This window comes from Tursiops truncatus, chromosome 12, assembly GCF_011762595.2.
Source record: "Tursiops truncatus isolate mTurTru1 chromosome 12, mTurTru1.mat.Y, whole genome shotgun sequence".
NCBI lineage: Eukaryota > Metazoa > Chordata > Mammalia > Artiodactyla > Delphinidae > Tursiops > Tursiops truncatus.
In genome coordinates this window covers 88826229-88845009 of record NC_047045.1, presented here as the reverse complement: position 1 = coordinate 88845009, position 18781 = coordinate 88826229, and the positions used below count along the sequence as shown (strand labels likewise).

At 53.9% G+C, this 18781-nt stretch overlaps 1 long non-coding RNA gene across 2 annotated transcripts in view; it reads right to left on the bottom strand.

Moving 5' to 3' along the window:
- The window catches only part of LOC141276060 (uncharacterized), a 36910-nt gene extending 20871 nt beyond the window's left edge, over positions 1–16039 (bottom strand). For both annotated transcript variants that reach the window (XR_012324995.1, XR_012324996.1), the window contains exon 1: positions 14764–16039. This is a non-coding gene — a long non-coding RNA (uncharacterized lncRNA). The remainder of the gene's footprint in view (positions 1–14763) is intronic.
- Between the last annotated feature and the right edge of the window lie 2742 nt (positions 16040–18781).

The following is an 18781-nucleotide window of genomic DNA, read 5'->3' as shown; positions in this document are numbered from 1 at the left end:
GGCCCCTCTGGCAGCCCTGGCATTTAATCAACTAGTTGCAGCGCACCGACAGGAGTGCACAGAGCCTGGTGTTCAGAGCGCACTCTTCCCTTCCAATTCATTTACCATGAGCCCACAAGGACGGTGATGCGCCCCCCGAGGGGATGGGGCTGTAATTGGTCCCTCCTTCTGCCAGTGTGGCTCTGAACCCCAGAGCATGTCCTGGACACAACTGACACTCAGGAGCCGTGCGCTTCGCCCAGACGCACCCCCAAAGACTTCACCAAAAAGCTATTAGAATAAGTAAATTCAGTAATGTTGCAGGATACAAAATTGATAAACAGAAATCTGTTGCGTTTCTATACACTGATGAACTATCAGAAACAGAAATTAAGAAAACAATCCCATTTACAGCTGCATCAAAAAGAATAAATGGTCTAAGAATAAATATAACCAAGGAAGTAAAAGACCTGTTCTCAGAAAACTATAAGACATAGACGAAAGAACTGAAGACAACACAAGCAAATGGAAAGATATTCTGTGCTCATGGATTGGAAGAATTAATATTGTTAAAATGAGCATACTTTCCAAGGCAATCTATAGATTCAATGCAATCCAATCAAAATAACAATGGCATTTTTCACAGAACTAGAACAAATAATTCTAAAATTTGTATAGAACCACAAAAGACCCCAAAGTGCCAAAACCATTTGTGAAAGAAAAACAAAAATAGAGGAATCATGCTCCCTGGTTTCAAACTATACTACAAAGCTATAGTAACCAAAACAGTAAGGTACTGGCACAAAAACAGACACATAGGTCAATGGAACAGAATAGGAGCCCAGAAATAAACCCATGCACCTACGGTCAATTAATCTGCAACAAAGGAGACAAGAATATACAGTGGGGGAAAGACAGTTTCTTCAACAAATGCTGTTGGGAAAATTGAACAGCTACATGCAAAAGAATCAGAACGGGCCACCTCCTCATAAAGATAAACTCAAAATGGACTAAAGATTTAAACGTAAGACTTGAAACCATAAAAATCCTAGAAGAACACACAGGCAGTATGCTCTTTGACATGGGTCTTAGCAATATTTTTTTTGGCTGTGTCTCCTCAGGCAAGAGAAAAGATGTTTGCAAATGATACATCCAATAATGGGTTAATATCCAAACTATGCAAGGAGCTCATATAACTCATCGAAGAAACAAAGAGTCCAATTAAAAATTGGGCAGAAGACCTGAATAGACATTTTTCCAAAGAAGACAAAGAGATGGCCAACAGGCACATGAAAAGATGCTCAACATGACTAGTCATCAGAGAAATGGGGATCAAAACCACAGTGAGATGTCACCTCACAGCAGTCAGAAAGGTTATCGTCTGAAAGACACCAAATAACAAGTGTTGTCGAGGGTGTGGAGAAAAGGGAGCCCTCGTGCACTGTCGGTGGGAATGTAAACTGCTGCAGCCACTGTGGAAAACAGTATGGAGGTTCCTCAAAAAGCTAAAACTAGAACCACCATATTACTCAGCAATTCCACTTCTGGGCATTCTTACAAAGAAAACAAAAACACTAATTTGAAAAGATATAAGTACCCCTATGGTCATTGCAGCATTATTTACAATAGCCAAGATACAGAAGCAGCCCAAGTGACCATCACAGATGAATGGATAAAGAAGATGTGGTACACACATGCAATGGAATATTACTCAGCCGTAAAAGACGAATGAAATGTTGTCATTTGTGACAACATGGATGAATCTAGAGGGTATTATGCTAAGTGAAATAAGTCAGGCATTGAAAGACAAACACTGTATGATCTCACTTATATGCGGAATCTTAAAAAAAAAAAGAACAAACATAACAAAACAGAAACAGAGTCATAGATACAGAGAACAAACAGGTGGTTGCCAGGAGGGAGGGGAGTGGAGGGATGAGAGAAATAGGTGAGGGAGGTTAAGAGGGACAAACTTCCAGTTATCAAATAAATAAGTCCCAGGGATGAAATGTACAGTGTGGGGAATATAGCCGATGATATTGTTATAACTTTATGTGATGACAGACGGTAACTAGACTTTGTGGTGATCATTCTGAAATGTGTAAAAATATCAAATCACTATGTTATACACATAAAATAATATAATATTGTAAGTCAATTATACTTCAATGAAATAATGTTTAAGTGTTTACTGTTAGGGTAAACAATCAAAAATTTGGGAGACCAAACAATACCTCCAAGTAAGTCCCGGAGGGCAGTAAACTGGGGGGTTGGTCAGAGTCTCAGGGCACATCCTTGGCAAACCTCAAAGACGCATAGTTAACAAATAGGTGTGTTTCTAAAATAATCCCAACATCTGAACAATATTCAGCACAGAAACCCACAGACGCACAAATAAGCAGACACCATGCCAGCTCTTGCCGGGAATGAAGGCAGGATTTCCACATCCGGAGGACAGAATATTCTAGGTGGAACCGCTCAAGGGAACAAAGACATGGGAGTGCCTGGGGGACTCTACAGGCCTTGTTGCTGCCAGGACTTAACTCTGGTCCCAGGAAGCTCCCCTGGGCACCTGGGGGTGGGGGGATTATGTTTGTCTTAACACAGTCACTCCACCAGCGGAGCTCTGGCACCAGGGAGGTGGCAGCTCCAGCCAAGGGGCCAACTAGCAGTTCCAGAGCTAATTGCCCCGTGACTACATACGCTTCTGCTCAGACACCAGCAAAGCAGGCACGCTGGAAACTCAACAGCAACAAAAGATTTGCACAAACTTACCAAGAATTTTGCAATCGGAAAATCTAGGGGAATTTTTTAAAATTTCATCATAAAGTTTGTTTTGTTCCAAAAAACTTTTTGCATTTGAATTCCACGTGGGAGGGAGCCACACGGTCTTTTCAGCGTTAGGGCCCTAAATGTCTACAGCAGGGCCTGCCCACGGCGAGACCCAGCCAGGAAACAGAGGGAGGCGAGAACCTCGCAGAGCCCGTGCTCACTTCTCCGCGGCGTCCAGCTCCGGCCTCTGCAGGACGCCTTGCTCCCGGACCCCGTAACAAATGCCCCTGCACCTCGTGGGCTGCGTGTGCTCGCCCCTCGCTGTCTTCCCCCCACCCCCAAGTCCCGTGACATCACAGGTGCGCGTCCACAGCCCTGACCTCGCCCCCAGGCACCCGGCTGCGTCTGTGGACAGACCGTGCAGGTGAGGGCGGCAGGGTGGTTCCCACGCCTCTTGCTGCCCTCGCTTCCTCCGTTTGCCTCACCCCACCCCAGATTCCACCACTGTTCCAGTAGCTTTAACCTCAAAATGCACTGCACGCCCTCCTCTCCCTGCGCCCCTCGACCGGATCCCGAGCCACTGCAGGTCCGGCCTCTGTTCTCAGGGGAGCGAGCTCTTCAAACACCATCAGAGTAGGCTGTTCCTCCCCTCAGGGTCCCCCTGCAGCAGCCCGTCCCCCGCCCCGGGCTGTTACACAGCCTCCCTTCTCGCCCCCAGAAAGGCCGCTCACTCCCCCTCAGGACCTCTGCACTCGCTGCCCCTCTCGTGCAGATTTTAACCCGAGGGTCCTCTCCCCAGGGACACCCTGCTACGTGTTACCATGTCTGGCCAGCGCCCATCCTGTCAGATTCCCTGTCTATCCTGCTCACAGGTCTTACAGCGTGCAGGGGTTCCGCCTGTCGTCCATAAGTTCCGGGGAGCAGAGACTTGCCACCGCGTTCCCAGCTTTATTCCAAGCGCCAAGACCAGTGTGTGGTTTATAGTAAATGATAAGCAAGTGGTGCTGAATTCACGAGAAGGACCGAGGAGGGGGAAGGGCAAGTGGCAGACTTGGGCCAATGACCCTCAACTGGCCTGCGGATGTGCTTTACTCGGCCTCTAATTGTTTCCTTTAAAACATGTTCCTGTTTAAAATCAGGAGATTCTGAGGCAAAACCCAGACTTCCAGATGCTCCTGGCAGCCCTGCCCTCTGCGTGGGCACCCTGGGCTTTCGAGCCCCTCCTGTCCTCCCCACGTGCCTCCTGCCCGAGACGTGGGCCTGGCTGACGTGCACAGGGCGCAGTCAGAGGCTCCTTCCCTTCCTTTAAGGGCGAAGCCTCATCAGGGAAGGGCATCGGGCTGCCAGGGCTGCGGGCAGGGAGCGACCCCAGGGCCACGGCAGGTCCGCGCAAAACTCCTCCTCAGCCAGGACCCCAGGCAGGGGTCAGGGGGCCCCCCAGCTCCTCCCGCAGGACTCGGGGCTCAGCCGGGAAGAGCCAGACTCCCCTGCAGCCCCAAGAAGCGGGCCGGGGTCCCCAACCCCGGAGTCACAAGCCGGGCCTCCCCTCGGGGTCACTGGTGAGCTTTCAAACATCACTGATGTCGAAACAGAACAAGCAGCAGCGGTGCCAGGCCTCCGGTGAGGGCAGATCAGGTCACGGTTCCTGGCTGTCGGGGTTTGCGAGACTCCCGGTGATTATGATTCACGCCCAGGATTGAAAATCTGGGCTGCGATGTCAGGCCAGGTGCGTGAGAAGAACCCCCAGGCAGAGCGCAAGGAGAGGCTGGCGGGGACGGGCAGAGCCGGAGCGCGCAAAGGTGAGAGCGAGCAGCAGCGCCAGCTCAGGGAGGGCAGGCGGCCCCTCAGCCCCATTGGAGGCCCCCCACCCCCAGTGCCCCCAAACCTCAGTCTCAGGAGGGAAGACGCGGGCCAGGGGCCACCCGCCCCGATGCCCCCGCCAGCCCGGCCTCTGCCATCAGCCACCTTTAATCATGAAACACGGCGGGCGAGGTGGGCTCAGCCCAAGGACCCCCAGAGGTCCCAGGGACTCCAGCGCCAGGCTCTGGTCACCCCCAGAGGGCCCCTGGGGCACGTGTCCCATGGGAGAGACACTCCTCTTCCGTCTCACAGCTGTCGGGGTCCCGAGTGGTCTCGGAAGGTCACTGCCAGCCGGAGTTTACAGGACATGCTGCCCCTGGCCCCCTCCCCCACCCCACTGGGTGTCTCCATCTCTCTCCATCTCTCTGTCTCCCCCTCTCCCCTCCCACTCTCTCTCCAATTCAGGGCGTCTCTCCCATTTTGCATCACATGTGGGAGCCTGGCCTGGACACAGGGAGACTTGCTGAGCTGTCCCTGGGTGAGCAGCCTTCTTCTCCTTGAATTCAGTCCAGATCAAGAAAAGCAAACTCTTCTCACTGGAAACACAGGGGAGGGTCTTGCTTCTTGGGGAGCAAGAGTTTTCCGGGTTACACGCTGGCCCTCTGCCCAAACCGACCTCGCTGTGCTGACTTCTAATCGAAGAAGCATCCTTGCCTGTTACAGTTTGTAGCAAAGGCGCCCCTGATAACGGAACTCTGGCCCAGCCGGCCGGGCACCTACACCCACACCTTGAGAGAAGCACGGCCCCTGCATGGGCAGCTGCAAGTCCAAGGCTCTTCCCCCAGCTTGGAGCTGAAAACGTCGGGGTCTTCTTTCCATCTGCAGGATGGAACCAGGGAAATTTCTTTGTCATCACGGCAGATACATAAGACCAAGCGTCCTCCGGTGTTGGAGTCCCGACAGGCTACCTGCTGTCGTGGACGGCCCAGCACGTCAGTGCCTTGTCCCGATGGGTGCGAATTGCTCCTGCCACGGCCTGGTGTGGGTGAGGCAAGGGCTCTGCCCCATGAGGGTGTCCGGGGACCCTGCACACCCCTGGCGGCAGAGGCGAGCACGCTGGCGGTGGTGTCGTCCTCGCCCGCGTCCCCGGGACCCACTCGGCAACGCGGAAGTCCAGCAGTGGGCCAAGAGGAAAACCAAATGGGGTTCAGCCAATATGGCACGTGGTCTTCGCCCTCAGTGTAGGAAGGGGCGGTGGATGGAGAGTGTGTCATCCCTGCTCTGGGCTCACTTGGCCTCTTTCTGACGTGGCCATCGTCCTACCACCGGGACCACGGCCACCAGCTCCTGGTGGGCTGGTGGGGGGCACGTTCCCTGCGGAGACACAAAGTGGAGATGGGAGTCTGCCCCCAAAGGGAGACCATTCGGGCGAGTTCTGGGAGCACACGGCTGGCACGGATCCGCGGGGCGGCGGGACCCGCCTGAGCGCCTCGGGCTCCAGCACGCATGCGCCTGGCTGACGGCTCAAAGCCAGGGGGCCGCTCGCAGAGCTCAGCCAGGAGCCAGGAACGCGGGGCGGCTGCGCATCGACCTCACAGGATAAATGTTCTCAAGTTAAATGGCAACGAGACAGAAAGAACGACACGATCCTGACCCTGGTGGCTGGCTCCTCGCCCTTTTCTCCCGTATTAATTGTGACCATTAACGAGCAAAAAAAAGCTCCAAGTAAACACGGTTTCAGAATTTAATGGATAATTTAAGATTTAAACCTTCACTGTTGTCATTTAGGCCACATTTAGACAAAAATAAAGGCTTATCTCAGAAGATGGAAATCTCTTAAAGAACGTGCACTCACGCGGTTCGACGCAGATGACACACAGATGACGTCTCAGGCGCGGGGGCCTGGCAGGAGGCGGGGGGCGTGGTGGCCGCGGAGCACGCGCGGCATGAGGGGGACTGACGGGCGAGGAGAGCCCCTCCCTGGGTGAGGAGCCGCAGGTCCACGGTGTAATGGGCACATCACAGCAAAGATCGTGGACGAACGGCAGGACACCCCGTGTCCCTCCTCAGCAGCGGGTCCGCTGCCCCCATCAAAGGTGATGACAGCCTATGTGTTCCTTGAAATTTCTGACCTGAAGACCCATAACCTCCTTAATAGATACAAATCCCATGCCATTAGCGTGCTCGACGGGGACCCGAACACCCCAAAACACGACGAGCAGCTCTGAATCCCCCCAATAACCAGCGCACAGAGGCGACCTGCTCTGTTCCCCACAGCAGGTGGGGGGGAGGAGGCTCTCGGGGCATCAGGGCCCCCAAACCATCTGAGGACAGTGGGAGAAGATGCAGAAGTAGGAGCAGAAGGTGAAGAGAAGCATCAACTTTTGCTGAACAAACCTGACCTCATTTTCTTCCGCTCTTGGCAAAATAACAATGACAATAAATTGTTTAATTCCAAAAAAAAAAAGAGTCAGATTCCTTAGGTGTCTGCACAGAGCTGTGGTTGGTACAAAACGTAGGTTGATGGCTCCTGAGACGAGCTCGGAATCTAAGAAATTAGTAGAGTTTCTTAGAAAATAAGTTTTCAATTTAGTGATAATCAGTAGATTCAAGGGAAAAGAAGTTCTCATAATTTCATCCTAACAGCCATTATCTGGTGATTTGTAAGATACCTCTCTTTCAAAAAGATTAAAACATTTTGAGCCTATGTACGTTGTTTTCACAATACAGAAACCAAGAGGGGCACCTTTATCCTCTTCCTGATAAACATGAACCGTGGCAACCCTGGCTCAAAACCTACCACTCCCACCAGAACTTAATACAGAAATCCCAGTAAAGACGGCCTTGGCATTTCCAGAATAACAGGGTAGCCTGATCCTGGCTGTGTGTTTGACCTCCTACGGGAGCAGAAATATGGCCTGGGAGGTGCCCGACATCATCTAAAATTGGTGCAGATTCAAGGAGAACCTAGACCTTTAACCTAACAATCTCCGTGTCAGCTGACCCAAGTACACGATGTACGATTTTAATCTATGGCGAGGCCGGCCATAAAGTTAGTTAATAAATGTTCAGTGGAAAAGCCATCCGTGACGACGGTGTCTCCAATCTCCCACTTAAGCTTTCCACCTGGCATCTGTCCCCTGACTCTCAGACCTTCTGGAGTCGATAGGATCTTACTGTGTGACCTTGTCACTGAAGGTAAAGCACATCCCATGTGACTTGTGTTCTGTATAGAGGGCCTCGTGAACGGCTGCAACACCAGTTTACAGCCTCCGTAGCAGGTGCAAAAGCCGCTGGGCTCTGAGTGACCAAGCGTGCTGGCAATCGCACCCCCAGACCCGGCTGGCATCCCTGACAGCCGGCGCTTTGATGAACTCCTAACGGCTCTGTTAGGTCTGAGTGATAGGTGGTGCTGCATGACTCAGATTCCCCTAAGGAGGAGCCCCAGTATTCACATCCCTCCCCTGAAAGAAAGGCTGGAAAGTCCACATGTGCCCCTCGTGCGGAGTAACTGGATCGAGGCCCCGCGCCCACCCCACGCCCTCCAGCCGCAGGGACACGCCCTCGTCCGCCAGCCCCTCCAAACCTCCCCACGCTCCTGGCAGGCCTGGAGCTGCCTCGGTGCCTGTGAGGACGTGAGGCCCCTGACGATAATTTCAAGACCCAAACCCCAAATGGAACCCACAGTGGAAAGCACAACTCCGTGGTCAAGTTGGGGACGACGTGATAAAAGCCGAGGGGCAGGGTCCCCACCGTCTCCTGCTCTGCTCCGCGACTCGGGCCCGATTAGCAAAGGCTCATCGTGGGGACAAGCCGTCTGCGAAATAAGATCAACCGAGAGATGAAAAAATCAGACCCACCCCCATCGTTTTCAGGAGTGACTGTGGGCCTCACCATCCCGCGTTGCCTGGCAACGTTCGCCTCCAGGCCGCCAGGGGCTGTGAGCGAGGCCCGAGCTCCCAGACACGGCCGAGCACCCGCTTCCCGGGAGAGGCGAGGCGGCGCTTGTGAAGACAGGAACCGGGGTCGGCAGAGGCCGCGGCCTGGGCACGGTACCAGCCAGGCTGTGCCGGCAGAGCGTGGGCCAGCCGCTCCCGCCAGGCCGGCTCCGAGCAGGAAGGCCCCGCGGGCCGCGCTGGGGGTGCTGCGAGTGTCCCACGAGGGTGCCCCAGGGCAGAGCTGCTGCAGGAGGGGCGGCGGCCTCGCCGCGCACCCGCTGTGGCTCTGGGCCTCCGGCTCGCTCTTGGCCCCAGATCCCCACATGCACAGAATCCTCCCGAAGTCCCCAGAACGCGCTGAGCGCCAGCCTTTCCCACCTCCGACGCCCTCTCCTCAGCTGCAGGTTCAGAGCATCCCCTGGGGGCAGCCGTCCGGCATCCGCGACAGAGAACGGCGTTTCCGAGGGTCACCGGGGGCCACCTCCACCGGCCACCACCCCACACGCGGTCACAAATAAAATTCAGAAAAATTTCTCAAAGCTCATTTTTTGTGAAGGCGCTTCCCAAATCCGTGAGTGAAAAACAGAGCAGCGCTCCTGGAACTGCTGAATTTCTACTTAAAACGTCGGTTTCACAAGCTGTCAGATGTCACTGGACCGATGGAACTACATATTCGGTCAGAACGTCCTGCGCCCTGTGTAGAAAATGGGAAATAGACGAATCACCCGTGAGACGCCGAGTCCGAGGCACAGCCCAGGCGTCAGGAGCAGCGAAGAGCAGCAGAAGGCCTCCCGCACAGCAGCAGGGGAGGCGCGGCCTCACACGCAGGGGGAGGGGCGGGAGGCCACGCGAGAAAAGACACGCGGTGCCCGGGGGACCACCGCAAACACCGCGCACGTCGCAAAATCCAAAATAGCGATGTTTCTCCTCAACTGCCTGACACCCCGCTAAGTGTTACTCCTCCTACGTCTTCTCGGCTTCCTGTCTTTGCCTCTTCACGCGAGAGCAATTTTCACATGTTTTCCATAAAGAGAAGAGATAATTCAGCCTTTCCTTTCAAATGTTGTATACTGAGTTGTTTTTGTTATGAACGGCTCAGAACAGTGTTGCAGCTTCATATCTTGTCACTGGTCTAAACTCTTAGAGGAGCACCTAATCCTGGAAGGCCTTGCGGCCCGGGCAGCAGCGCAGAGCAGCTGGATCCCCTGATGCCTGCAGCCTGGCCGCCCCCAGAGGGGTGGAGGAGGGGCGGTGCAGGAACGTGGGCCACCTGGCGGCCGCTGGGCCAGCAGACTTAGGGGCCGAGGAGCAGGCAGAAGGGCCTGGGAAGGTGGGTGCAGGAGCGCTTATGGAGGGAAGTCGGGAGAAGCCACTTGTCTACACGGCACTCAGAGGCCCTGGTGGGGCTAGGGGCTGGGATTCAGCAGAGGAGTCTGGACAGAGGATGGCCCCCAGGGACGCTGGTGGGAAGGAGGCCGTGTGCGGGAGGAGGGAGGGAGGGGAGAGCCAGGAGGAGGGGTGACGGGCAGCGTCTACTGGGGGAGGGAAGGAGGGCGACAGGAAGGACAGGCAGGGCCCCGCCTCACCCCGCAGACCCTCTGCAGAGACAACTCAGTGACCCGAGTGCCCTTGCAGGGAAAGGCCAGCGGGCACCCACGGCCCCCCGCCAATCCCGGCCCCCCATGCAGGCTCTCCGCTGGCTGCGGGGAACACTCACAGGGCCTCACCCCTGCCTGCCGGGGGCCCCGCTTTGCAGATGGGGTTTGGGGCCCGCGTGCCACGTGGAGGTGGAAGCCCGTCACGGCAGGGCTGCGGCTACAGCGTGTGCAGCCAGAAGAGAGGCAATTTCGGTCTGATGAGGTTACTCTCCGGGGGACTCTGAACGCAGGCGGGGGCGGGGGCAGGGGGTCTCTGCCAGTCCCTGGAGCATGAGCTCCACCCGTCTCCCGACAGGGACCCCGGAGCAGGGTGCTCCCAACCCCTCGGAGCCAAGAGCTCACTTATTAGGCTCTTGACAAACCCCACTGTCCCACTGAGTCAGCTGGCAAAGCCCCGTGAGCCGCCCCCTAGCTGGTAAAGGGTCGTGTCCAGAGGCTCAAAGCCGGCCTCACCCCCAGGGCTGCGTGCCAGGGACAGCCCCAGACAATGCCACCAGCCCCTCCGTCCCCAGACCCTAACTACAGGCTCTGCTGTAAGATTAAGACACTAATCCACGTTCATCTCCGGTCCTTTGAGGCCATTTTTAAAGGTAATTCGGGGCCAGGGGAACTGAGACACAAAACCTTGGGCAGGAGTGACCTCTGACCCCCTCTGGAGGCGCACACTGAGGCGTCAACAGGTGAAGCGTTTCTATCCCATCCTGACAATGCTGATTGATAACATGGAGCTAATCTCCCGCCTTTGTTCCCAGGGGGCAAAGGTTTGCGCTGGGCCTTTGAATCCGGGCCTTTCAACTCTGCAGTGAGTAAATCATAGCAGGACCTGAGGCCCCAGGATTAATTCCCTGCAGGAAATGCTGTCCCGGCCCCTAACAACCACGGCCTCCCCTTGGCTGCACACGCCTCTCCCACACCTTGGAAACAGGGAAACCCTGCGTCTCGTGGCCGCTGTACCGCGAAGGGGGGATCAGGACGAGAGTTTAACGCTCTGTGGGGTTCCGCAGCTCATCTGAACAGAGCCAGGAAACCAGAGCGCACGGCGTGGCAGACAGGGCTCAGACTCCGGCCTGGGTGCCGGGCTGGCGGGTGCCCGGCCTGCCTGGAGGACGGACCGGCTCCAGACACGAAACCGGCCACAGCTGAAATGCACTCTCCCTAGAGCCGCGCCCCTCCCTCCCCACACGTGCCCCTGGACCCAGCACGTCGTGCACCTTCTGTCCAGGGGTGGCCTCCTGATCTGCTCCAGGCCGGCTGCCCTAGGAGAGCCCCCGCGCTACAGACCAGCACCATCAACAGAGATGCTATGAGAGCCACGCCGAAACATAACAAGGAACAGAGAGACCAGTCTCCACAGTATAGTTCATTAAACCAATGTATTCAAAAAGACACATGCACTCCAATGTTCACAGCAGGCCTGTTCACAATAGCCAAGACGTGGGAGCACCGTAAGTGTCCCTCCATGGATGAATGGATAGAGAGGATGTGATGTATACATCATGGAATATTATATTATGTATATATACAGAAATGTTATTCAGCCGTTAAAAAAAAGCTTGCCATTTGTGGCGACAAGGATGAACCTGGAGGGTATTATTCTAAGTGAAATAAGTCAGACAGAGAAAGATACGGTATAATCTCACTTGTATGTGGAATCTGAGGAACAAACCACCAAACAAGAAGTCCAAGTCCGTGGGTGTAAAGAACAGATTGGTTGTTACCAGAGGGGAAGGGGGTTGGGGGAGGGATGACTTGGGTGAAGGGGCTCCACCGTCTGGTGATGGACGGTGACCAGACTTGGGGGGGGCTCACCCTGCAGTATACACAGATGTCGTAGTACAATGCTGTAGTTGAAACTTATATTTTAAAAAATCAATAACTAACTTCACGTTTAAATGTAGGTGGTTAAAAATGCTAAAATCCTTTTCCTGTTTGGAGGGGTAGAAATACTGAACAATTTTGGGTCTGTTAAAAATAAAAATACAGTAAGATATAGGTATTAAAATCTTAGGGTAATTTTAAAAAGAGAAATTGAAAATAAAAAAGAGGAAAAGAGGAGGAAGTTATTTAGATCTATTTACCAAAACCAGTAGCACTCCTATACCCAATAATTATCAATTAGAAAATATAATAGGAAAGAAGACATCGTAAACAACAGCATGAAAGCTATTTTTAAAACACTGCTACAGAAATATGTCTAAAAAGGACATCCACAGTCTTTGGTGGGGAAATGTTAAAATATTGAGGAACATAAAAGGATTTGAACACATGGAAAATATACTGTGTTGCGGGATGTTAAGACTAATATTGTGAATATGGCGACCCTCCCCCTTAAAAGCTGTGAGCTAGATGCCATTTCAATCAGAATTCCTGCTATATTTATCATGGAACTTAGAAAGGTGATGGTAAAGTTTATTAAAGCAAAAAGCTAAGAATAGCAAAGAACATTTCAAAGGAGGAGGAGACGGTGGTACCTGCCCTGCTGGGTGTCAAGACTGACTCTAAGGCTGTAATAAGGCAGTGGTGTCAGGAGAAGCAGAGGCCACGGAACAGGACAGAGAACCCAGAAACAGATACACATGTTTCGAGAATTTTGACATATGACAGAGGTAGCAGTAAGACTGAGTAAGGAAAGAATGCACTATTAAAATGTAATAATATGACACCAAAAGCACGGCAACAAAAGGAAAAATAGATGAATCCGACCACATCAAAATTAATAATTCTGTGCATAAGGAACAGTATCAAGAAAGCAAAAAGACAACCTACAGAATGGGAGGAAATATTTGCAAATCCTCTATCTGATAAGGGATTAGTATCCAGAAAATATAAAGAACTCCTACAGCTAAACAAAAAAAAAATTAAAAATGGGCAAATGACTTGAACTGTCATTTCTCCAAAGATGATATGCAAATGGCCAACAAGCAGATGAAGAGCTGCTCCACATCCTGAGTCACTGGGTGAGACAAGCCAAAACCACAGCTGAGATGTCACCTCACACCGAATCGGATGGCCGCAATCATTGTTGAAAAATGCAAACCGATGTATGTTGGTGAAGATGTGGAGAGCCTGAAGCCCCATGCACGTGTGGTGGGTGAGAACGTCCAGTGGAGAACAGCTCAGTGCTATGTGGCCCAGCAATCCACTCCTGGGTACATACGCGAAAGAACTGAAAGCAAGAACTCGAACAAGTGTTTGCACAGTCATGTTCACAGCAGCCAAACGGTGGAAACAACACCAGTGTCCACCAGCATATGAAAGATAAAGATGATGTCACACACACACGCATGCACACACGCACACACACACAGAATATTATTCAGCGGTTAAGAAGGAAGGAAGAGTTGATACATGCTACATCATAGACAGACCTTGAAAACATTATGCTCAGTAAAATAAACCAGACACAGAAGGGCAACCATTGTATGATACCAGTTATATGAGGTACCAGAATTAGCAAATTCAGAGACAGAAAGTCAAAGCGAGTTGCCAGGGTGGGGTGGGGTGAGGAGCTGTTGATGCCTGGGCACAGAGCTGATGTCAGGGATGAGGAACATCTTTAGGTAAAGAGAGTGGTGATGGTTACACAGTACTGTGAATGTATTGAATGCCTCTGAATGGTGCGTCTATACAAATGGTTAAATGATCAATATTATAGTCTGTATGTTTTACCGCAAACATCCTCAGAAGTGAGCCAGAGAATTGTGAGTGACTCCAAGTCTGTACTGCAGTCAGGCAGCCCCTGATTTTTCAGCATTAAAAGAAAGGTTAGGCAGAATCCATGTTGCTAGACATGAGAATCTGCCCACAGAGAAGATGTGACTCGCCCAGGGTCCTGCAGCTTGTAAGCAGCCTTGAACTCAGACTCGGTGGGAAAAGCATAGACCTGAGGCCAGACAGGCTGGGTTCCAGCATGACCTCCCCTGGCTGCAGGATCCGAGAGCCCGCACAACCTCACCTGTAAACTAAGGACAGAATCCGGGGGCAGCGTCAGCGGGCCGTCAGCCCAGCCTCACACGCCCCCTCCATGGGCAGCATCGCCCTGGGGCCGGGCTCCCCAGAGCCTCCGTCCCCTGCCACTGGCACCTGGGTCGGCGGGGAGAGGACCTGCCACCTCCGGGCAGGGAGAGCAAGCCTGCCATCCCCTCCCTCCCGTCCCCACCCCGTGCTGGCCGAGCAGGGTCAGCAGCTGGCAGCCCGGCCATCCACTTCTCCGCTGCAGGCAGACGGGGAGCTGGGCCGAGACTGCCCCGCCTCGCTGACCTGGCCCCTGCCCCAGAGGAGGGTGGAGCCGTGAGACGGAAGAAGCCCGTGGTGGGAGGGGGATGAGCCACTGGGAGTGGCCACCCCACCCTGCGGGCACACCTACTCTGGGCAACATGGACGCCACCGTGAGCGTGCACCCCTCGAGGGGTCCGCCCGGGACCACCAGGGCTGGCGTGGGCTCAGCTCCTCCCCTGAGCTGCACGCTTCACTCCCCTGATGGTCACCTCCCGGGGCTGCCACGCCGTGTCTGGCTGACGGTGGACAAAGAGCTGCAGGGCCAGCATGGGAATGTCACACACGCCAACGGCGGGGCGGCCAGCGGACGGAGGGCGGCTGTGGCAGGCAATGCTCACCTGAGAAGCACGACGGCGGGAGCGGGGCCAGGCAGCTCCAGCTCCAGGTGATGCCGGGTCAACGTTCCCTCTTGGCCACGCCGCTGACGACAGCAAACCAGCCCGGGCGTGACCCAGGGGACGGGTCTGCTGGGTTCCTTGGGAGAGCGGACGGAGCATAACTGAAGGTCGCGGCCTTAAGGTGACCACGGATCACGCAGAATTTAGAATTTTGCTGACAGAAATGTCAGCCTCAAAGCACATCTTAAAGCTGCTGCAGCCCAGCCCGTGTTTCTGGGGCTGCCGTTCCAGTCCAGGGTCCCCGGGCGGTGGGCTCCACTCGGGCCGTTGGTCAGAGGCCAGTGTCCCTCCTTCCACGCAGCTGACCAGGAAGCCAGTGTCCCAAGTGGGACAGCGGGTTGTCGCTGGGAAGCTACTCGGGAACCACAACGGGTTTACGGCCGAGGCCTTGAGGGAGCCCCTTCCCAGCCTTTGAGAGAAAGTAGACAAATAGTCCGTTTTGAGTGGCTCCGGCCAACGGCTTGACGTCATTTGTAGGAAACGGTGAAATCAACCCAGAGTCTCCCCGAACCAGTATGATGCCCCCGACTCGGGCCGCGACAACGGCTTTTCCGTCTGAGGACTTAAAGCCACGGTCAGCGGGTCAGGGCCAGTCTGCTCGGCCCACGGACGCCGGCCTGTGCGCAGACGGACGTGCAGACAACCTGCGCCCCGGGAACCCGGGCCCGTGGTGCTTCGTGGAAAGACTCTCCCGGGAGCGCACCACCCGGCCCCATCCCAGGACCCGGGGCCCGGCCCCTCCCTCCGTTGTCCCGGCCACTGGGCTGCTCCTAGCGGAGGGGCCCAGCGTGGCCTCCTGTTCACACCGTTTGCTGCCTCCCGAGCCCCGCGGGCCTTGCTTTCGTTTCTCTGTTGGTCTCACCAGGACTGAGACAAAGAGATGCTGCCGGGTAACCAGAGGTATGGCCCCAAGTGCGGAGCGGGGGCCACAGGAAGAGCCCCCTGTCCGGTCGGGATGCACGGGAACCACTCTCCTGGCACCGGGGCTGCTGTGAACATGAACACGGAAGTTCCGGGCACCAGCTGGGCTTACGTCCCGCTGTCGGAGCCGCTGCCAGCCCGACCTGGCAGGAGCCACTGTTGCCATGAGCTGGAGGGAAAAATGGATTAAGTGCCGCCGAGCACACCAACCCCGAATCAGATCGAGACTCAGGCATCAGCAGAGGAGCGGGGGGCGGGGCCCGGTTTCAGGGCCGTCAGGACAGATTGTGTTTTGGCAGCTGAGGTAACGCCTGGCGGGAAGGTGGGAGACCCTCTGCGCAGCACAGCCTGATGAGGTGTGTGATTAGAAGCTGCCTGGCTGTGGCTCCAGGTGAAAGAAGGGACCCTCGGGCAGCGGGGAGGCTGTCCACACGGCACACGCCCTGGGCCCCGCCAGCGGGAGCCGTGTGCACAGCAGGCGAGAGGCAGAAACATTAACCAGATCGACAGTCAGATCGTTTGCCTGATTGCTGCTTCTGGGAACAGTTTACCTTTCACACAGGCCCACCTGTGCTCCTCCTAACACTTTATTTGGGCTTTTGGGGGCGTGTTATCTTGTTCAAACATTCCTTTGCCGAGCTGGGCAGTGGGGCAGGGGGAGGGGCTGTCAGAGGAGGGAGAGCTGCCCCTACCGTCTGGCAACCTCGTGGGGCCCGGCTGACTCGGGACAGCAGGAACCCCTGGGCGGGCATCTCTGTCGGGAGCTTGGTTTCAATTCGCCACTAATGTTTTCAAACTGCTTCCTGATACATGAACGTGTCACCACCTCGTCTCAGCCTCTGCCAAACTGAATGGCAAGTGTGTGTACAGTGTGTTTTCTGTTTTCCGGGAAAGATAAATAAATAACACTCGCTTTGCATAATGGCTTGGCCCTCACCAGGGAGCTTGCTAGGAGGTACTTCTGACAAACACAGGTCTTCTCTCGGTGTAAATGCTCTAGTCGGGATTATCCCTAAAGAAATCCAGGCCAAGGTAGGATTTAACTTTTTGACTGAAATATTATATTGTGCTCCCGGAAGCTGAGTCCGCAGGATGGACTTGGATGATGGAATAAGCCTTCCTGCTTATCTGATGCCTGGCCACATACGTAAAATGTCACATCACGCCAGCCGCTCCGTCCAGGGTGCGCCGTCCACCAGCACTGCCTGGGGGCACGTGAACCTCGGCTATTTTGTCCTGTGTGTGGACGGCAGGTCCTCCTGACGGAACAGGAGGTTTTCCAGGCACAGGAGCCCTGGGGCAGAGCTGAGCACACAGACGGCCGTGTAACGCCACTTAGTCAGCAGATACACATGGGCCGTAGGCCCCCTTACGGTGGCTTCTTCGTTAAGCAATCTTTGAAACATTGAAGAAGCCGTTCTGCTCCTCTGCTCGGCCGCCCACCCCCGGATCACCCCTCCCGCAGTTTACCCACCGCCCAGGGCCCCACTGCAAACGTGACCTCGGTGGGCCGAGATCCAGCTGGTTGGTGGGGCCTTTTGAGCGGGAGCCTGCCCGGTGCCTTCTCATTCGTTTCCAGTCTTTCGCTTCTGGTCAGTCTCTTGTGCGGCTTTTACCCCGCGTGCAGGTGAGAGGCGGCGGCACGGACAGCACGCGGGGAAACCCTCGGTTCATCTCCCAGGCTGCTGCTGTGGGGATGAGTTCTGTTATCGTCAGCCATGCTTTGCCCCTTTTGAAAAATGGCAGCGTCAAGGCTTTGAGTCTCGTGCCATCATCAGAAAGCGTTGATTGGTTTAAACAAACATGTTCCAGGAGCCTTGGATCAGACAGCACGCAGGTGCCGGGCTCCACCCGCACTGGCAGCCGCGTGAGATCCATCACCCAGCGTTACAGCCGTCGGAGAGGATGCGGTCCCTGCCCAGCTGTCTAAGGAGGAGGTTCAGGAGGAAATGCCAGCGGGTGAACAGCTCTCGGCGTGATGAGGCTTTCCCAGCGCCCCTACCTCAAGGTGGTGTGTTTACTGCCAACTGCACTGCAGAGGCGACAAATAAATAACCCATAAGTCAGTGTCTGTAGCCCATTTACAGGCACCTCCACGACACACATAATATCAGAAACTGGGTCCTGCGTGTCACCCAGACCCAGGGCTTGGTCTCCTTGCACCTGACCAAAGTCCCGGGGGACAAATATTTTGTAAAAAGCCTCAAGATCGCTCCCCTTTAGTGGTGAGTGCCTGCTCCATCTTGGAGGTAGAAATCTTTTCTCCTCTTGGTTTCCAGTCACCACAAAATTGTAATGTGATTCTGTAAAATTGAAAGGCAACAAGCAAGCTTCGGAAATGACGGTGTTCAGGGGATCCATAGGCTTACTGTGGCGGCTCCTCCGTCTCCGGTCCCTCACTCTGCTGTTGCCATGGAGACTGGCGTGCTGGCAGGTCCGTCTGATAGCAGGCATCTGTGAACTTCGATTTCCTATGTATTTGCTTTCTAACTTATTTCTTATGTTATTTTTAAAAGGCATTTTAAAAGTGTGTATCCCGTCAATTTAAATTTATTGACAATGTTTATCTAATCCTTCTAGCTTCCTACATACCTACTTCTGTGCACTCTTGCTTTGTTTAAGACGCTTGCTTTGTTTAAGACGAGCATACTGTATGTCACTTTCTTCATTAAAATATATATATCTATTATTTTTCAAACTCAGAGAACGAATGTCAGCTTTTAAATCATGGCATGACTGCACAGCTCTGGTTTTTTTTTTTTTTTGCCATAAGTCTTTGTTAAATGAATTCAAGATGCTGCTGAACTCCAGATGCTTGAGAAAATAGTACGTCCTTATGGAAAACTGGGTTTTCAATAATACATGCTATAGAGCTCAGCTAAACATAATTACATGTCAAAATAAAATTCAAAACTTTTAAAAAGCTGGTTTCAAAAGTGGTTATAGGTAATTTGTTTTATCTCTTAATAGATCTAAACATTTAAAAAATAATGGGATCATCTTCAGAGAAGCTGAAAAAGTATTTCATAAAATTCAG